Raw genomic sequence first — 15,051 nt, forward strand, 5'->3', positions numbered from 1 at the left:
CAGGACTTCAGGAAGCACAACCTACTGCTAAATGACAGATAAGTTGTCTCATGAGGTCTCTTGGAGAGGTGCTTCCTCTCTTGGTGCTGAGTAATAAAATGGCAAGATTTTTGACTATTTTGGCCATTTCTTATCTTCTATCTGTATTCAGACATAGCAACCTAGGTATGGCAAACACAAATGTATTTGTTTTTATTTCCCTAGATGTGTGCAAAAATATTCCCTTGGTTTTTACATTACTTTATCTGTGTAATGCTTCAATTTGTCAGGATAATTCAGGGAAAAAAAGGCTGTGAAGCCTCTCAGGGATCCCAGCTAATGCAAATAGTCAGCAAATCAAAATTATCAGTCAAGTGGAAAGAGTTTTGACTATCTGCAATAAGCCACTTTTCAAGAAAAAATATATATCCTATCATTTAGAACAGGAGGCTGGTATACGCCAGGAGGTTTATCAAACAAATGTGATAGTTTAGAAACATTAGAGATGGCCTTCCAGCTTCCTACATATAATCGTTTAATTCAAATTCATGGCCCTGCTCACCTATGTAAAACTAACAAGAGTTCATATATTCATAGGCTGAAATTTAAGTGTCTTGTGTACTTCTCCTTTACTGCGATCATCAGCACAGGCTTGTTTGTCTGCTTGCAGCCCCTTTGAATAAATAGTTATTGGGAAATAGTGGAGCTCTGTGGAAAGATGGGATTTCAAAACTTATTTTCATCCTGGAGCTTTTCAAATTGTTGGTGAAGAGCAGGTGCAATGAAAGCTGAAGCGACAGCTTCACTGCGAAGACACAAATGCAAGTCTCCGTTCTAGGAGAGCTGTCTGGGTACTTCGGCCACCTCTCAGGCAAGTGCTCTGGCCCTGGATGATCTTTCCCTCTCTCCCTGGAAATTCCTCTGAGAAAGTTTAGTCAGAGAGACAGATTTGTCGAAATGATTCAAGGAAATGACTGTGAGCTGTGAAAGTTTTCAAACTTCATCTTACTGGAGCAAGCGGGCCTGGTTCTCCTCTGTTTTACATCAGTGTCACGCTAGCATGAGTGAGAGGGGGATCTGACTCAGCGGTGAAGGTCTGCCTCTTCTTCTGCACGCATGCAGCGCCCGACGCAACGGCCTGAGATCCTAGGAGGGCTCAAGTCACTACGGTAGCACAAAACAAATAATAGTCTTTGTGACATACAGCTATTTGCGCAAGAAGCCCTTGGGACAACTGAGTTTTAACGAAGAAAAGTACTTTTAGAAGTCAACGCTTCTGCTGCTGAAATGTAAAACCAATCAGGAACATCCCAGCTCGTAGCGTAGTTGTCTTGAAAGCGTTTCAGTCCTGGGACCTGGTCCTGTAATAATACGAAACCGAAGACAGGAAATGACACTCGGCCACTGTGCATACCACAAACTACTGGCAGACAAAGTATAACCCCAAGCTTGCTGACCTTATTTGTTGTAATGTAGACATGGGACTGTAAATTAAGTGTTTATATGGAAGTTTTAGTAATAAGAACAAACTAGGATATATAAGATGCAGCATAAAATTGTGCAATTGATCAAAAATGAGAAGGTTTAACTTCTGAGCAGTATCTGACTTGAACTATCCTACCCTGAAGCACCTGGAAATATTAGAGATTTTTTTTTTTCAAAGCTGCTTTAAAGACACACTGGTCATCATAAAATGCATGGCTGTATGTGCTGCTTTCTGTTAGTCTCTCTGGAGCCCAGAAAGCATGGTCACCATCGCTGTTCCCATTTTATAGGTGAGGAAAGAAATTTGGACCTCAGGACATGAACTGGCAGAGATGGCAAGCCACTGGCAAAGCTGGGGGGACAACCTAGCCCCCCCGTTGGAGGCCAGTGTGTGCTTCCATAGGCACTTTCTCTTCTAGCTCATTTCTTCCCGGTGACATACTGTCTCCCTAGGCAACTGCAGATTAGAAAGAAGACAAAAAATCCCGTATCCAGAACTGCAGAGCAATGACTTGAGTTTGGATGTAGGGGAAATATCAGGGAAACACAGTGAGCTAACAGTCAAAGCAGAGGCGTCAGTCAGGTGCTTCAGGTGCTATTTTTGGCTTGGGCCAGCCATTTCCCTTCGCTTCGCTTCACCTTCCTCTCTGCGGGATGGGACGCGAGGTGCTTGCCTACCTCGCACGGCTGGGTTGTCTTGCTGAGGCCACGGCTGTCAAATCTCATCTTCTGAGTGATGCTCAGTTGACCTCCGCTTGGTTCTTCCCTGCTTTGCCACGAGCATCTCCTTCACTCGCATCTCCACAGTGCTTTGGGGACCCATGCTGGGCCTGGCACGGGAGGTACGGAGCAGAGTTACGGCTCCAAATTACAGGACCGTTGCCAGCTGGGGCTGTAGTCCATTACTGCACAGCCGAGGGCCTTCCACTATTTTATCTGATAGGCAAAATCTCATACGCAGCCTCCTGGCTGATCCGAGATGTCTGTACATGGAGTAGAGTTGCGGCCCTGGTACAAAGCACTTTGACTCCTGTCCAAATTAAAGATGCAAGGTCAGGTGACCGGCTCTAGGTATCTCTGACCCTGCATGGTACGTCTCATCCAAGGTCGGTCCAGCCACAGCCCTGGGAGTTGTCAGCAAAGGGGACCAGCGAGGGTTACGTGCTCAGCTCATCCCTGACTTTGAAGGCAGGAGCTGCCACAGGCTGCAGGTGCTTTCCCTTTGCGGGCTTCCCCAGGACCTCCCTGCTAATTGGGGCTTTCCCCGTTTTCCAGGAAGCCCCTCCACCTCCTCCTGCTCTTCCCACATCAATCACATTTACTACGGTGTAAATTCAGGTGTGCTGGGAGAGCTCCTCCTTTCCACTGACCAGATCCATCGCGAGGAGGAAGGAGGCCACATCTCTGCTGAGCAGAAGGTGCGTTTTATGGTTAGTGCTGCTTCTTTCCTTCCCTTAGCGGAAGGGATGTTCGGGCAGGAGCCGCCTGAAGCCAAGCTGCTTCTTTGTTTATTTTTGGCGGGGGGAGCCGCCGGCTCTCTGCCCTGGCGGGTGCCCGGGGGCCGGGAGAGGGCCGCGCCCGCAGCCTCCCGCCGCCGCCCGGCCGCGCCTCCCTTTCGCGCCCTCCCACTCGGTTTCCGGGCGCGCTCAGGCCCGGCAACCAGGGGGATCTCGGAGCGGGGGGCGGCCGCGGCCGCGGGCCCGGCCCCTTTGTTCGAGCGGGAGCGCGGCGCCGGCGCGGCCCCGGCATCGCCCCGCGGGCGGCCAGTGCGGCGCTGCGAGGCCGGTCCCGCCGCCGCCGCCGCCTCCTCCGCCGCGGAGCCGCCGCAGCCGGGCGCAGCGAGGGAGAAGGTAGGAGGGAGCGCGGCGGAGGGTGCGGCGGGGACGGGGGGAGCTCGACTCCGAGCCCGCAACAAAGGAGAGGCGGGATGGAGCCGCGCGGGTCCCCGCGGGGAAGGCGTGCGGCGGCCGGGGCGCTCGGGCGTTGTCAGCGCTGGCTTTCAGCGTTTCGCCTCCCTCGGGAGCCTGGCGCACGGCGGAGCGTTGCCCTTGCGCTGGGGCGCGGCGCTGCCCCTGCCCCTGCCCCTGCCCCGGGCGGCGGTTTGCGGCGCTGCTGCCGCGCTGCCTCCCGGCCCTGCAGCGGTCCCGCCCGGAGGGCTGGGCTGTGCCGCGGCGCCCATCGCGGCCCGTCCGGCCTGGCGCACCCGCCTGCACGCGCGGGGCTGCGGGCTGGGCCGGGCCGGTACCGGCGCGGCTGGGGCTGCTTTGGCGGCAAACCTGCCCGCTGGGTCACGGCAAATGTCCCTTGCTGTCGCCGCCTGGGAGCAGCCGGGGCTGATGCTGGGAAGATGGAGGTAGCGCTGGGTGTCACCGTCAGTCGCTTGGTGCCAAGTGAGTTTTGGTTTTGAAACGGGGATTTTCTTTTGTCTGCGGGAAGCTGGACTGCTCGCTGAGCTCAGCCTCCTCTCCGGCTTTTTGTTCTTTAATAATCTGGATATCGACGTTAGCCGCGTACTCCAAGATTTGTGGTTTTGCCTGCAGCGAGGCGATGCCTTTCCGGGGAAGGCCCAGCCGGGTCAGGTTGTTGGCGTTCGCACACTGCTGCAGGCTGCGAGTGGCAGGGCAGGGAGAGCAGCTCTGCCCCTCGCTCCTCCTGGTACAAAATAGCAAGTGGTCTGTTTGGGGAAGCGTCGGGGAAGCCCAGGGACAGAAACGGAGACACGTGTTGTTGTTACCTCTGAGATGCGTTTGGGAGCCGCGGGGAGACAAAGCACCGTGTCAGCACGGGCTGCTGCTCTGCTGATCGTCAGTCTCGTGGGTCTGCAAACCCCAGCTCAGACCCGTCCTGCTGGGGAGAGAGGGCAGTTTCGTTAGCCCAGCCGGCACCCTCGGCTGGGAGGGCTTCCTAGAGGGTGACTTGCATTTTAAGACAAATTGGTCTCTGTGCAGACCAGTATGGTTTTGGTGCCCATTTGGGTTTGTTGGCTTTAGCCTTTGCCCTGTCGCCTGGTCGGTGGCATTCCTCAACCCGGGAGCGCTCCGAGAGAGCCCCTCTGCTCGGCACAGGTCGGTCCCACCCCGTCGTGGCTGGAGAGGCGATGCTTAAAACGCTGAGCCGCTGCCTGGCCCGTTCTTAAGCTTGGGTGTGTGATTTGGCGTTTCGAGAAATTCCCTGTTGTCGGATCCTGCCAGGACTAGGAAGGAGAGTCTACGTCAGGCCGCTGTGTTGTCCCCGAAAGGTGTCCCCGCGCCTCCAGCAGCCACCAAGAGCACGGGACGTCCAAGGCACGGCTCTGGGGCAAGCCACAGGTTAAAACGCAAACACCAGCCTTGCAGGCACGTCGGGGAGAAGCTGGGCTATGGTCTCAGGAGCGCTCGTGTGGGGCCTGCCTTCAGTTAAGGGAAAAACCTGTGCGTTTCAAGGGATGCTCTTGAGATAAATATGGACTGGATTATCTGCTGAGGCCGAGGGCGGGTGTGTGTCTCTTCTGTTTGGCTTCTTGCCACCTCTAGCCTTGGAGGCTGCCATAATTTACTCCAGTAAGTAACAGTTCCTGGCTTGTTTTTTCTTTCTTCTTCCCTTATGTTACTGGGTGCTTAAAATGGATAAGGGTATGGATTCTACCTCGTGTGGGAGGCTGCTATTTTTAGTTTATCAAAATGTCTCTTCAGCCCATGAAGCTCAGGGGGAACTCAATAAACCTCGGCTTTTGTCATCAGCCTGGTAGGGACAAGAGACAATATATAAAGCAAGTTCCAGCCCCTGGACACGTGGTGTTGGTACCGCTCTACAGAGTCTGTGCAGTGCATGGCAAGGTTTATATACTCGCTTTTAAGGCCCTGGGAAAGCCCTGGCACTGCCAGCCAGGCCTGAGCATGACTTGTTGCTAACCTACATGTTAGACACCAGCTATCTTGGAGGGTATTTATAGAGATATCTGTTTTTTTTATAAATATTTTTGTGACCTGTTTTCCACCCCCTTCTTCCAAGGGGTCTGAGCACAAGAACGACTGAGGAAGGTGCTGAAAAGGGGCAGGAAAGCACCTTGCGTTGCCTTTTCTGCTGCTCTATTGCTGAGTTAAAGACAGCCAAGAACGTCTGGCCGTTGTTCTTTTATCACTGTTCCCGTGATATTTGCAGTAGAATTTCAGGTCTTGTTTGCCTGGGAGAGCGCTTTGGTTGATATTACTGTTAGTGTCACACTGAAGCAAGATTGGAGATTTGCTGTACTAGTCAGTCCCCTAAAACAACCAAATCAGGCAAGGTAAGTTACTGGATAAAGATGGAAAACCTGCCCAAGGTCACTCGAGAAGTCCAGGTTAGAGGAAGGAGGTGGACCCGGTGTTTGAGGCTTACTCCACCTGCCTCCTCCGCACAGCCGTCCTCTGTCCCACGCGAAGGCTCTGCCCTTGTGGCCGATGCTGCCGGGGAAACGTAGGAGTCTGCTGGTGCGTTAGTGCACGGAGTCTTTTTCTGCAGTACGATCATGCTCTCGGAGCATTTCCCAGTGCTCTGTTGAGGAGACTCCGTGTACCACGTTTGTGTGTTGTGTTTTGTTGGACTCGGATAAGCAGATGCATCAAATTCACTTTCTTTGTAGCTGCGTTTAATTTCTTGCTCTTCTATTAGTGTGCACTCGCTCTTCTTGTAGCTACCGCTGGAAAAATGACTTCATTGCATGTGACTCTGAGTCTGGCACCTTAAATTGATACTTACTGCTTTCCCTGAGCACAAAAAAAGGAGAAAAAAAGAAACCCCATTTAAAAAAAAAGATGATATTTCTGCATCAGACTTTCTTTGGAAACAATTCCCAAGCAACAACCCTGTTTTTGTTAGCGCTTTGAAAAAGAGTAAAAGTGCGTTTAGAAAATAGCCACGATTGTTTCAGACACAGCACAAGCGAATAAAGATGTGTGAAGAGATGAAGCGGAGCATTGTCACGTTTCCTTGTCACAGCCTAAGGCTTTTTTTACTTCATTGTGATGGAATCAAATACGATGTCGACTTGAAGCAGCACTGAAATTACCCAGTGCATTCATTCCAGGGATTTATTTTTATTATGTCGGTGCTTACCCACCGAGATAGTGGTTGTGGAAACCTGGTTCAGACCAGGGAAGGACCCGCTGTAGGCTGTGTGCCGGAGCCAGCGACTGAGCCCCCCTCTCCTGACCGTCAGTGCAGCCCACAGTGGCCCCTTTGGGGAAGGGGTGGCCTTGCCTTCTGCGCTAGCTGTGCCGAAGCGCAAAGGGAGCTTCAGGTAGTTTTGCGTGTTAATGTTCTGAACTCTGGGGTTCGTTCCCTTGATAACTCCATTTTTGCCTGGGAAAGCCAACTGATTATTTTAAAAACTATTTATACTGTATGTCTATAGAGTAAACACTTCAGAAAGACTTCCCAAGTCCTTTGATGTGCTGTATATTAAGGGAGATAGTGGTGCCTGGCAGAGTCGGGTGACCATTCATCTCTGCCACTGTATTTTTGAGGAATCTTGGGAAAATCGGTTCCTTCTCTGTTTCTGCCAAGTACGAAATGGGTGTTGCAATTCTGACCTCCCTTGAGATCTGTGAATGAAAAGCTCTGTGGATGTTGGGTTTTTGGATCTTGTAACTTAGGTGCTTTTTAATACCTCTCCTGTGCTCCTCCATACAGTTTCTTTAAAAAAGATAATAGAAATAGAATTGTATGGCTCGTGCCAGATCTCTTGGTCTAAATTAATCCTAACTTGTTTGAGCAAATAAGTCGTACAGTGTCGTAAAGACTGTACGGATGTTGGTAACGCTTGAAGAAACTCCCAAAAACTTGGGGTAGCAGAAATCTCAAGAGGTAGCCTAGTCCATCTGTCTGCCCCGGGTTAAGTCCATCGTCATCTCTGTCATTCAGGACAGAGGTCTGAAGGTGATTGTGTGTGTTGGTTGGTGTGGATTCTTTTTTTCTCAATAGTTTAGTCAGTGAGGGAGGTTCTCCGGCCTCCCTGGACAGTCTAGCCGAGTTTGCACTAATGTTGTAGTTAGAGTTGCAGAGTGTGTGTCTTCCCCTTGATGGTTTTGTTCGTTGTCATTGTCACTTCTTGTTTTTGTCGATCAAACACCTTCGTACGTGCTCCTTTTCTCAATAACGGACAGGTACAACAGCACAACTTCTTCTGCAGCATGTCTTTTTTGGGGGGTGGAGAGGGAATAAAACCCCACACATCCAAACCAGCGCGGCAGCTTTTGGCATAATCACTAAGAAGCCTTTCTTTGGGCAATCTTTTTTTTCCTCCTTTGACTCATCTCTCCCCTTTATTTGTTGCATCATGCTCTGACAACTTTTGTGTCCGCTAATTAGCGCTTGGAAGTTTGTCAGTAATTCTGACAGGCTCCAAAAGCAGCTGCCTGTCGAAACACACAGAACTTTCCCATCCTTTGCAAATGCTCCCAGCTGTGACCTGCAAGTGTGGCCCCTGGACGCAGAACCTGTCCCAGCTGGGGAATAAACCTCCCTGGAAAAGGAGGCCTCTCCTGGAGGAGATGGAAAGGCAGTTAGGTCATGAGATGTATTAAATGGGCTTTTGGCCTCATGTTTAGCTAACGTATTGTGTGTAATACTACGTCAGTGGCTCTTGTCAGCCGTCTACCTGAAGCCTATCCTAGTGATTAAAGTCTGCTCCTTAGCTATATTTAGCTATTTGTTTTATAACTGAGTTCCTTGCCATGCAAACTGGAGTAGGTCATTCTGCAACCTTGAATAAGTACTTTCATTTCTCTGGAATTTCCCAGCTGGTAAGTTGGGAATGTTCTAGCTGATAATCAATCCACTAGCCATTCCTAATGGAGATTTAATGATGGACAATATGGCACAAATAGTATTTCTCAGCCTGGAATGACAGAAGGATGTTTCTGCATTTTGTATACTTATGTTGTCGTCTGCTGAAGGGAACTTAGTCACATGCTGCCAGAACTTACTGATGTCCAAGGAGTGTAATATTAGATGGAGTAATACTTCTTTGCAGGGTTGTGTCTCCTAGGCATATTCTTTGAAGCACCGTAGGAGCTACCTTGGCCAAAGCTGTTAGGAAGAGGTGGCTCTGAATTCGAGATTAAACAACCTTATTGGGGCAGTTCTTGCTCTTGTGTCTTTGGAGGAGTAGTAGTAGCTGGCATTGAGTCTCCAAATTTGGAATAAGAAAATAGGTCCACGTTTGAAACAAGGTATGAAAAGCAGTCTGTATTTCTCGCTTTTGCAGACTGGTGTATATGTTATATTCCAAAGGAGCAAAGGCCACCAGGCTGTTAGAGCTAGAGCTGTTGTGTGACCACCTGAGGCCTCTTGCAAAGAGGCTGCTCGGATGCCTGCTGTAAGGGCAGGCTTGTGCGGAATATGCTGGTGAGGCAGAAGTTAACTAGATAAAGCAAAACATGCCCATTCATTTAAGCTTTAACTGTGATCCATGAAGTAGCTTTTTGAATTTGCTAAATCTGTTCCATAGGAAGACTTTTTGTATAGATGTTCCAGTAAATGGTACTGGCAATAGCAATGCCTCCTGCAAGCTTAATCTCGATGCCTCTGAAGCATCTCCAAGTGCTTCATCCCATTTTATCTCTGAATCCCTCCCCACCTGAAGCACATTGGCTAGACAGGAGGAAGGGGTGGGAGCACTTCCAATGCACTGACATGGGAACACCAAAGTCAAGCAGGTGTTTTTGGGTGATCGTGTGCTTAAGGTTTGTGGAATGCTATGGTCTCTTCTGCCTTAGGGTGCTGGAGCTTAGAGATTGCTCTTGTTAGGAGAGGTGACAGCACAGTTTTTGTTCTTCCTTTTTGGTTGAAAAAAGGACCAGTCTGCTTTAGAGACATCGTGCCAGCACTCTGCGTTATAATGTACTCAAGCTGTTTGTAACTGCTCTGTGCTTGTTTGGCTAATTAAGATTATATCTTGGTCTCCTTACAAAATCATGATTGTGGTCTTGCGTGCGATAGAGGGTAGATTAACAACATTTGTGGTATAGAGACAACCCGTTTACGTAAGAAGCAGAGGAACAACTAGGGACACGTGGTGACTGTAAAGATATGCCTAGAACATGTAGTGCTTCGGGCCTTCAGGAGTGTGGTGGGTTGATCCATCTGTCCTGCCTACCTGCCGGCAGGCTGGGATCTCCCCGTCAGCGCCACTCTTGTCTCCTGAGATACGAAATGTAAAATCGCAATTTAGCAGCGCTCAGTCGAGCCAGACCTGTTCCTTTTGGCTGCCGGCATCGGTGCTTTAAGAGCTGCTGTATGTGTGCTTCCCAATGGCACAGTAGCTCATGGATGAAAATTGTAATTAAAAACAGGCTGTGGAGCAGTACAGCTCTTGCAAAGAGTCTGTTGCTTGTGAAGGAGGCTGGGACTGCCAGTCTTTCCCAGATGTGCACAGTCCCTGCCTGCTGTTACAGCTTTTCTTGCCTTATCCAGCCAAACAAGCCTCTCTGGAGCACGGGCAGAGCCAGTGAGCGTGTTCGGGCTCCACACCTACTTTGCAATCTGACTGTGTGGGATGGTGGTTTTTGTTCATCCCCTAGAAACCGTGTTTGCTAACCTCCTCTTGTATCGTATACGAGGTAGCCATCGTATGGTGCTGCTGTGGCTCATGTTGTATTAGTCTCTAGAGGTTTTGAGCTAGGTAAATGATGGCTTGTGCCTCCAAAGACTCCAGAGTCGGAAGGCAAACCGTAAGGTGAGGATGAGAGGAGGAAGCACAAAGCGAGAGGGGATAATGTAAAAATGTTGACTGATAAAACCAAACCAATTTAATACAACTTGCCAAAATGGTTATGGCTTTTGGTTGTTATGGGTGTAGTCTGAGTAAGAGAGTTGTTCCCTCTTGTGCTTTCAAGCTTGTGAGCTGTCAGACCTCCTAGCTTTCCTAGGCTGCCTTTGTAGTGGCCTTGCAGGTGGTAGAGTAGAAAACTGTATGCAACTAATGCTTGCTGGCTGAAGGCGAATTGCTTGGGTTCCCGGCCTCTTTGTCCCCACCACGGGTTGTGGTGGGAGTAGTGTAGATGTGCGAGCTGTGATGTGAGGAACTGGCAGCCTTGTCACAGCCCGGGAAGAAGGCAGCCGTCACGGAGCACGTGGCCCCGGGGTCATCAGCCCCAGTGTGGGAGGCTGAGTGCAGGCTGGTGGATCAGCCGGGGAGGGGAGGGGGCTGCCGGGAAGAGCTGCCTCCAGCGTGGTGATGCCACTGGAGCCGAGGAGAGCAGGATGCTGGAGTGCGCTTAGGGGGACTGGGGCTTACATGGTGCCTTAGTGCTCAGGAGCAGGAGGGACCTTGCTCCTCCTCAGCACCTTTGGTTTGGTGCGCTCAGATGGTTCGGTAGGTACCAGTGGTGTCCTTCGCCTGGTCTCGCGCCCTTCCGCTCACGAGGTCAGTACCTTTACCTTCACTCTGTGTGGCAGAAAGGTTCCTAACCCGTGTGCGGGAGCCCCAGCTGCCAGTGCTGCGTTCCAGCAAGGAGACGACGCTGTGGTGCCTCCTTGCCGGGTTGCCTCCTGCTCTATCTCAGTCTGCTTTGGGGGGTCAGTGTGGAGATAAGTTAGTTATTCTTTCAAGTTTCGGGAACAGTTACCTTGCATGAAGAAATGAAAGGAGTGAACTCATAGTATCTGGCACAGATCGTCCAAGGCCTGGTGGGACCTCGCCTGGGGTGCAGTGTGCATTTTGGGTTGTCCGTGTTTGAAAGCGGACTGAATTCAACTGATGCAGGTTTGGAGAGAGGCTGCTGGGATGATGAACCGTGGGTTGGTGGGTTTCTCCTCGGAGAGGACACTGGGAGCTTTGCTCCTTCAGCACGGCGTAGTGAAGGTGGAGAAAGGACAAAGCTCTCCCTGGGGGCTAGACACCTCCGGAGAGAGCCAGACTGAGTGAAGGGCAGAGTGGGTACGTGGGCAGATGGTAGGACTGAATAAATCTGGGCTGGTGACTGGTGGGGGGGTTCCTAGCCAGCAAACCAGTCTAACACTGTGCAGAACAGTGGGGAGAAAAAAGCTTTTAGTTTCTTAGCCGAAAGAAAGGAGCTGCATCAGGTGGTGATTCGAGAAAGCCCTTCCTGTCCTGCGTCCCTGTCTGAAGTGTCGGCAGCCCGTAGGAAGACAGGGTCAGTTTTCTCTTATATGACCTTGTTTTCGCTGCAGCTTTTCCGGGGGCGTTTCTGTAGTAGCCCTTGCACCTGCGGTGCCGGTGGCCTGGGGCAAGGGTTTGCTCCTGTTCCTGCCACGATGGCCAAGTCTCTCCGCAGCAGACCGGGTCACGCTCACTGCGTCAACAGTGTCTTTTCCCAGTGCACCAAGGGAGTGGGAATGGATAGGTCTCCAGCAGCATCAGTGGAGCACGGTGGGGGGGAGCTGTCAAGGCAAACTCGGTGCGTCCTCAGGTGAGTGTCTTCTGTCCCACCAGAAGTGGCTGGGTCCCACTCCTGTTTTCTTTGCTCTCTTTTGGCCAAATTTAAAGGGCTGCAACTCCACTGCTGTCAGAAAGGCTGCTGTGACACACACTGAAAATTAAATCAAAATTTCTACATTCAAAACAACCTTAAATATGCAAAGAGGAAGAGGAGAAACTAGCAAGTTCTGCTGTTTCTGGTTTTCAGCCCTTTGTGGCTCCAGTCTTTCAGCTACACCGCAGGCCAGCCGTCAGTTGTAGAGAGGTCCTGATTGCGGGTACAGGTTGTACAGGGGGAAGAAATTGGGGTGGGAGAGACCTGAGCCTCGGTTCTGCTTCATAAGCCAAATCCACGGCAGAGCGTAGGCTACAGGCGTGCACAAATCAAACTCCGTGCATAAACCCGAGCTCCAGTGAAGAGCAGATGATGTGCTGGGGTGAACTTTTCTGACCGCTTGATTTAGTGCAGCATTAGGGTATTGCACCAGTTCAAATTCTTTGCAGCCTCATGCAGAACGTATAGCATGGCGGAGCCTATGTTTCACTGCAGAAATTGTTTGTATATTAGTTGTGACAAAATACTAAGTCATTTTAATGGAATGTGTTTATGTATCATTGCTTTTCCTGTGCTCTGCCTGCTATCGTGGGTGTTTTTTCCCCCCCTCCGCTTTAGGTACTGCTTATGACAAGTAACAAATGTTTTCTGTGAATGGAAAAATGTGGATTTTGTCAAAGCCCCTTGAATTGCATAGAAACCTTCCCATGGAATTCATGGATCAAGGCTAAACTGACCCAGGAGAACAGCACTTCTGAAGCCTTTGGGTGTGCTTGATACCCCCCCCCCCCCCCGTGTGGACCGCACAGTCCTGGTGTCATGCCCAAATTTCTGCTTGCAGGGACACTGTCTCCTGCCACCAGGGCTTAGTGCCAGGGAGTGGAAACGCGTGTAGTTCCAAGACCATCCGCAGCATTCCTCCCACAAAAGAGGGGTAGTTTTGCTCTGCAGTTAGTACAGAATTGGTGCTCTTTGTAGCAGTGTCATCTGCAGGCTTCGGCAGGCATTTTGCCACCGTGGGGAGTGGGAGCTCTTCAACAAGCCTGTAATTACTCCCCAGTTTGTTTATGATGATTTCTTGAATGTCTTTTGGTTTTTTTCCTACTTTGCCTCGGGTTTTGTGTTGTGGTTTTAGTTACAGAATGCAGTGGGATGATTTTGTACCCTCTTCCTTCGACAGTCTTTTTTATACCTAAATCACAGGGTGATTAGTCTGTCATAGTGGTTAGAACTGGATTAAAAAAAAAATTAAGCTTAAAGAAAAGGCCTCTAGGCTTTCCCTTTGCGTTCTGTGCTAATTATTACAAAACTGGTGTAAGAAGGACTAAACACAGGCTTTTTTGAGAGGTTAAAAATATTTTTGACATGTAAGTGAAACTACTTAGTAACAGCAACGCTTTGGGGTTGGATGAGCAACCTTGGTGAGTCCTTCAACTGCAATGGAGAAAAACTTCTGGTTGACAGGAGATATTGGGATTCCCTTGCTTTTTCCATGTGTAATCAAAGGTAACGCACTCCTTTCCTGCACTCCTGAAACGTTCTGCCTCCTGTTTTCTTTCTGGCAGAAGGAAATGTTTTCATGTTAGAGAGGTCTGACGTTAATTGAGAAAGGGCATCTTTTATTTCCCCTATACTTTGATTAAATAAAAGGACTTAATCCTAATCTGATTGTGCTTCAGAGATAAGTTTGATCGCTTGTGAGGAGGAATAACTAATCAGAGAAGCGAGACGGTGATGGTGTGATTGTCTTGGATCCCATGGTGCGTCTTAAGGAATGACCGATATGACTGTTCTGTTTTCGGCATTAGCTTTTTCTCCATCAGCAGAGCTGCGGTTTGGTTTGATCAGATTGCCATCTTTATTTTGACTGGATTAGTTTCCTGTGTTTTCTCCTAACACGCTGAACAGTTTGAGTCTGGTCTCTGGATTTTGCTTCCAAGGCAAAATGCTGTTTTTAGGACCCCAGCCCAGCTTTGCAGCCTGCCTAGTCTTGTTGGGGTCATGAGTGTTGGGCACAAAATATTATTGTGCCATGAGCAAGTACAGGCTGGCAATTAGGCAGTAATATATATTTGAACACTGTAGCTGGGAAACACATTCTTAGTATTTTGTTGTGTTGTGGTTTTCACGATCCTCATTGATTGTTGCATTGAAATTAGTGTAATTAAGGCCCAGCTAGGATTTTTCTTTGGCTTTTTCTTGAGATTAGTGAGAGCTCTGCCAACTTTAAAAGGGTCACAGTTTCACCTGGGGTCTCTGTTCTCTTGGTGTCTGGTGCACATGTTAAAATAGGAATAGCACTGGGAAAACTGATCTTGGGACAAAGACACACAGTAGCATCTTCCTAGCATGTCGTTGATTTAACGTGCGTCTTATAATACTACTGTTTCTTTGAGCAATGTGTAGAACCGATGAAGAAAAAGAAAACAAATATATGGTAGTTTATTGTTCAGTTTATGGAATAAAACCATTTACTAGATGTCTTAAATATTTGTGAACACGGTGTGCTCTGTTTTTAGCAATCTAGAATCTTGTATCTTAAGCCATGACAGAAATCTAATGGCCTGACATCTCCATCAAATGGATTGCAGGAGAGGAGTTTTCTAAATCTTAATTTTGAATGAACCTTTTTCACTGCTACAATTGCTAAATATAGTGATATTAGACTGCTGACACAGAGTGAAAAGGACCATACATTAAACTGAGCAAAGCACAAACTGCCCCAGACAAAAATCTAATCATCTTGAGCACATCCTAGTGAATTTAGTATGCAAGCTTCTGTTTTGTCCCAGCTCCCCAGGATATTTGGTGTCGTATCTCACGTGACTTTAGGAGATGGAGCTTTATTTCGTGAGATTCTCAACTTTCTCTGAAAGGGAGAACAAGGGTGCAGCAATACTTAAAAAAATGAAGTGGATGCATCCAAAATGCTCAGAAGCAAGAAATGAAATGATTTATGTAACTTTAAAATACCATTATCTTTTAGGCCGGAGGTACTGAAAGCTTTTTGCCTTTATTCTCTGGGCTTATTGTTGAAGTGAGCTCAAGATACATCACTGATAGCTTCTCCAGCTATCAGTGGACCAAATTCTGCTCTAGTAATTTATTCTCGGGGATATATTAGGCTAAAGGT

General features: G+C 49.1%; 1 protein-coding gene and 1 long non-coding RNA gene across 5 annotated transcripts in view; one reads left to right on the forward strand and one right to left on the reverse strand.

Moving 5' to 3' along the window:
- Nucleotides 1-458: 458 nt before the first annotated feature.
- LOC135330335 (uncharacterized) lies at nucleotides 459-2,789 on the reverse strand. Its single transcript, XR_010392306.1, has 2 exons — nucleotides 2,143-2,789; nucleotides 459-1,340 (listed from the first exon to the last, which is right to left on the reverse strand). It is a non-coding gene; the product is annotated as an uncharacterized LOC135330335 (long non-coding RNA).
- Nucleotides 2,790-2,830: 41 nt separating this feature from the next.
- The window catches only part of CLIP2 (CAP-Gly domain containing linker protein 2), an 88,599-nt gene continuing 76,378 nt past the window's right edge, over nucleotides 2,831-15,051 (forward strand). For 2 of the 4 annotated variants that reach the window (XM_064523430.1, XM_064523435.1), the window contains exon 1: nucleotides 3,106-3,314. The gene's annotated coding sequence lies outside the window, so the exon portion shown is untranslated. Of the gene's footprint in view, nucleotides 2,895-3,105; nucleotides 3,315-15,051 lie in introns of those variants that run through there. The other 2 variants (XM_026107185.2, XM_064523434.1) reach the window with 2 other exon arrangements.

The sequence above is a fragment of the Dromaius novaehollandiae genome, chromosome 19, assembly GCF_036370855.1.
Source record: "Dromaius novaehollandiae isolate bDroNov1 chromosome 19, bDroNov1.hap1, whole genome shotgun sequence".
NCBI classification, from domain to species: Eukaryota; Metazoa; Chordata; class Aves; order Casuariiformes; family Dromaiidae; genus Dromaius; species Dromaius novaehollandiae.